The following is a 6,000-nucleotide window of genomic DNA, read 5'->3' on the forward strand; positions in this document are numbered from 1 at the left end:
TTGATACAAATACACGTGAAAGAATTTTCAAAATAAAATAAATTAGACTCAAAAATCTGTGTTTTAAATTTTGAAGAAGTTAAGAATTTAAATGTATTTTTAAATTCTCAGAGATTTAAATGTTCGCAGACTAAAAATAAAAAATTGAAAAATCGATTTATCTTTTTTTCTTTAACTTCATCTAGGTTAGTGCTATATCATATCATATTCTAAATGTCTAAATGTTGTCATCGAGAGGAAAAAGAAAAAGATATTGCTACTTTAGTTTATTAATATCTCCATATTTTATGATTCATGCAACTTTTGATAAATAGATAATAAAAAACTTTTATATGTTAAAAACTAGTGATTTTGACATATAAATCAGTTTAAACTGGTACACTATATTATAAACTAGTTTAAACTAATTTGTTACGTGAAAAAGCATTTTAGTTCAGTTTCTAAACTATTTAAAATAGTTTGGTACAATTTCAGTTGAACCATGAACACCCCTGGTTGTTGGCAACTTCTGCAGCTCACTGCCTCATTGTCTCCGTTACAGCAGCCCTACGCCGTGAATCAGACTGTTGCTGCAATCCCCTTAAATGCTCTTTCAAATCCCTGATTTAACCCATAAAAAGGCAAAAAAGTCAATGCATGAAAAATTTGAGAGGGGAGGGAGATAACGGCCAACCCACAAACCTGCAAAACGGCACGTGGCACTTTGATTCCTTGCAAGCACGAGCATGGAGTTGAAGCAAATACCACATTTTCTTACAAAGAACACAACCTCCAGAACCACGTGTTTTGCAGTGCATCCCGTGTCGGAAAAGCCCCTTAAATTTACGGCAATTTGGATATTGGCAATGTGCAGCACGACATTGGGATGCATGCACAATTAGATCAAGCATGTTCCGTAGCTGTAAATACTAAATACACACACAAATTCATTTACATCAAAAGCATATATAGAAAGGTAGTTACTCCGGACAAAAAAAGCAAGCAATTGACATCAAAATTAAGAACTGTGATATGTTGAAAAGAAGTCAGTTCACACTTTATATCCATTCCATACATAAAACAATCACGCCCCCCCCTTTTTTTTTTCCTTTTTTTTACCATGTAACAGATTGATGGAATTCCTAAAATTCGAATAATTTTTTTTCTTTAAATATTTCAATTGTTAGAATAAGGAAACCAAGTATCCACTTTTAGTTAGAGAGAACTAACTGAGTGATACATGTCCAATTCAGAGGAACAAAAAATAAAATTAAATATGGTGCAATACCGTCAATTCTCGAAGCTGCCTTGCTTCTTTGTTCTGAGCATCACAACCTGCCATTGATGGATGATTTGTTAACTTATGGGGATGATCAATGCCTCCATCCTTTTGATAACAAGCATTACATACATCATACTTGGGGCAAACTTCACAACGCCACAATAAACAAACACAAGAATTTGGAAATTTCCAAAATGCAAGCGTGATAATAAATCAGGTCATCTCATTTATACAATTTTCGTTTCCAAAGTAGAGAGAATCAGAAAGGTATGCCGAAGATGTTGGATTTCATTTTAATCGGATCTTCTTAGAGCGATAATACCGTAACATACTCAAATAACGCCGACGAAATATCCAACTTATATATTCTTGTGTTTTCCATTATTTTCATTGTCATTTTTTTTTTCAATTGACGACCCATTGTAATTTAATCCCACATTTTAACATTTTATTATAAAAGTTAGATTATATTTAAAAAATATAACTACAAAAATCAATGTAAGATCCGATTTCCAAATATTTTTCTTTAATCTTTTTGTTATATAAAAAATATTGTATATTCCAAAAATCATTTACCAATTCAAATATGTATTGTATTTGTATGTATTTATATATATTTTAATTAAATAAACAATTATTAGAATAATAAATCTATTATAGTAGAATTATTAAACATGTAATAATAGACGAATAATTAAATTATTTATAATAACATAGAAACAATTTAGAAATAGACAACGTAATAGAGATAGAAATTATAAAAATTGTGTTTAGTTATGAGAATACGATAAAATAAGAGACTAAGAATAAGACACAAATGACAGAAATACAAAATTAGTGTTTTTGTATTTTGTTTAGTGATAAATTAGAATAAATTATAAAAGTTTAATTTATTTTTTTCATTCAAAAAAATTGGAAAGTGAAATATAATAATAAAAAATATATATAAATAATAAAAGAAAAAATAAAAAATAAAATATATTTTTTATTAGTATTTTTATATTTTTTTTATAAAAATAAACATAAAATATACTAATTCAATTGTACACAATATCTTTTTATCTATATCTTATTATTAAATATAATTTTATATCTTTGTATTTATTATTTTGTGCTTATAAACAAATGCACCAAAAAATAATAGAATATGTGAAAAGTAAAGACATTCGGTAGGAGTGCTAAGAGCAACAACAAAATGGCAATGACAAAAGTTGAAAATCAGTCCAAATTAGAAAAAAAAAAGTTTATTTGTGAGTTTTATTTCTTGTTTATTATTAATTTTTAAAAATCTATATTGGATAAATAATCTTATTTAATGAGCATGTTTACATTATATTACCAGTATAATTAAAATTGGAGAGAAAATCTAGAGATTGAATGTCTTTCATTAAAAATAATAGTCCCATTTATTTGTTCAAAAAGTTTTCTTTTTCAAAATAATGCAAAAATGGAAATAAAAGTAAAAGTAGAAAAATATTTTGTATTTATATATTTATAAAGTATATTTTATTACATTAGAAGTAGTTAAATTATTTGGATATATAATAAAGATTAAAAAAAACTATTTTACAGAACATGGAATTAAAAAAAAAAACTAAAAAAGCTTTAATTTTTTGGGCTTAGCTGGGTTTCGTATTTTTAGGCCCTTATTGGGCCTTGTTTCCGTATTAAGGATGTTGTCGTTGCCTTTGGCAATGTAGTAGGATTTAAGCAATTGGATTACGAACCCAAGCAATAACAAGGGCCAAAATAATTCGTACTTTTTAGCCCACGTCCAAAAAACAACGTATTTTAGCCGAAAAGAATAAAATTAATAACACATGTCTTAAGTTTTTACCTTACAAAATGAAAACACGGATAGATTCTTGATTTGATTTAAGGTAATGATAGGTTTAGGGGCATCTAGGTTGGTGTGTGTGGGTATAGGATTCTTCATTCATCTTACTTTAGCAAACTTAAGGCATGTCACCCATACTAAGGATATGCCAAAGTTGGTAGGGTGCGGCATGATGAAACTTCATGTGCATTTGTTAGGAACTTAGCACAACTAGCTAGAACGAGAATAAGAAGAATTTTTTTTTCATTAAAGAAAGTGCACGTTTCTTAAGTAATATATTTAATTAGTTCATTCCATGATTTATTCGTTATTCGAAACTTGCCAATAAGTCTTAAAATAAAAAAAAAATGAAAGAGAAAAGCTTTTTTGAAGGTTTATTTTCATATATTTGTTAACTTTTAAATTAAAAAATTGGATATACTGATTTTTTTCTTCTTCTAAAGTTCTTTTGTTTTTTTTGTTTATAAGTCCTCTGTATTGCCTGTTCTGTTTAGATTTTGAAACAATAAAGTACGCACACTTCATTTGAATTTGTTATCTTTGCATATCAAACATATTTTGGATACGATATTTATTGATATTCGTTCAACATGTGTGTTTGCAGTGTCCAACTGTATCTTAATAAAAAATAAAAATTCTTTTCTGAACACGCTTGGACACACCTAGACTCTATTTGCCTACAATCTTTAGAACAGATGGACACAAACACAACTATACCAAAAGACATAGACACAAATAGACATAAATTTTTAACGTGTTTGGCAACCATGTACAAGACACAATAATTTAATTCAAATGTCCATTTATCCTTATTAGTTCTCTACCATCATCTACCACCAACACTAACCGCGGCAGCCACCATTGCTTTCTACCACCACCATCGCCACCTGCAATTTTTTAACTTTATCGCAAAATACTATCTTCAACTTTTATTTATTCATCAGCTCAGCAATTCAATTTTTTCATTAAAAAATTTGAAACAGGTTGAAATATATAAAAAAGAGAACAAAGATGGGACAGACAGATCTCAATAATGGTCGACCATTATTTTCGACTTTCCTGATTTTTTCCGCCTTTCTTAATGAAATTGATTCAAGTAATAGTGGAGACAAAGAGATCTTAGCAAGACTTGATGAGTGTTCTAATCGAAGATGATGATCGATGGTGGTGATGGGCGCGACCGTATAAAGAGAGAAAAAGAGAAGAAGAGGAAAAAGAAAGAAGGGGCATCAGTGGTGGCAGCGCGAGACGGTGTGGAGGGACACAACAATTGAGGCAGAAGTAGAGTGATAGGTGTGGCGTTGCGAAGAGAGAAAGAGAGAAGGAGATGAGAAAGAGAGGAGAGGCAATGACTATGGTGGTGGAGTGGAGGAGGGACACCGCTATGAAAAAGGGAGGATGGAAGAAGGGACATGGAGGTTGAAAGAATTTTGGGGTTAAAAACACAGAATAGAAAAAATAATAAGAGAAGAAAATAGGGACTAGGATTAGATTAATTAGAAACATAGTTGGAACTTAAAAAAAAAAGATAAAAATGTAAAATTTTGTGTCTTATAAGTTGTGTTTCAATATCTCAACTCAAAAAAAAAAAACACAAAAAACATGTATTTTATATATACTTGTGTACCACTGTATTCATAAAAAATTTGTGTCTCAACAAATAAATGGTGGACATGTGCCACTGTGTCTATGTCTTTAGTGTCTAAAGACACCAATCAAATGCACCCGTAAATACCATCGACTCAACAAATAAATGGTGGACATGTGCCACTGTGTCTATGTCTTTAGTGTCTAAAGACACCAATCAAATGCACCCCTAAATACCATCGACGTGTGTGTCTAATATTATTCTTAACAAATATTTTTTAAATAAATTTATAAATAGCATATATTAGTATTTATTAAAACAAAAAATATTATAAATACTTTATATATATACATGTTTCGATATCTTATAAAATTTTAAAATTTGTGTGACAGTATATCTTATATCATCTTGTATCTCACGTCTGTATTCGTATTAATGCATCATAAGTTTGGAATATATTGGCTTGAAAAGGAAAAGGGCCAACTTTTATTTATGTTTACTTGTTTACTTTCAATTTATATGGAAAGTGTGACGAATGGTGTCACGAGGTTAGAGGCTATATTTGTATGTGTACATTGGCAGTTGGAAAATTAGCAATCTTTTGTAAGTTGTAACCATACATTGCTGTCAACTAAGATGGTATTCTAAATTGGACACTGCATATCTTGAAAGAATGAAAGCCAATTAAAATTGTGACACTTTGCATTTTATCTAATCAAAAGCTCTTTCAAATAATTTGATTTTAGTTTCGTAGAAAGTAGGGCTGGAAGTGAGTCGAGCTAAGTCGAGTTAGACCAAGTTTAAGTTTGACTCACAAAAATTGAGCTTGGCTCACAGTTCGGCTCATTAACAATCGAGCATATTTCTTAAGTTCAAACTCGACTCACCGAAAGCTCACGAGCTGGCTCAAATAATAGAAACATAAATACATAATCTATAATTCTATATCAATAAATTATAACTTATATATTTTAAAAAATATTTAAAAAGATCAATTTTATATATTGTTATCTATCAATAAATTATAAATTTTTTTTTATGTCCTACATCAAAATTATATGTAAAAAATAAATATAAAATTTTAAATAATTAAGTCATATATATATTGTTATTTCATATGTATGTATATAATATTAAAAGTATAAATTAAATGCATATAGGATATGTGTTTTAATATATAATCGAGTCAGTTCACGAGCTAATGAGCTGAGCTTATCCAAACTCAAGTTCGACTCATTTAATTTATGAGCTCAATTCCAAGTTCAAGCTTGGCTCACTAGCTCACGAGCTTAACTTATCGAGCTATTAATGAGT

The sequence above is a fragment of the Arachis duranensis genome, chromosome 9 (genome assembly GCF_000817695.3).
Source record: "Arachis duranensis cultivar V14167 chromosome 9, aradu.V14167.gnm2.J7QH, whole genome shotgun sequence".
Taxonomy (NCBI): domain Eukaryota; kingdom Viridiplantae; phylum Streptophyta; class Magnoliopsida; order Fabales; family Fabaceae; genus Arachis; species Arachis duranensis.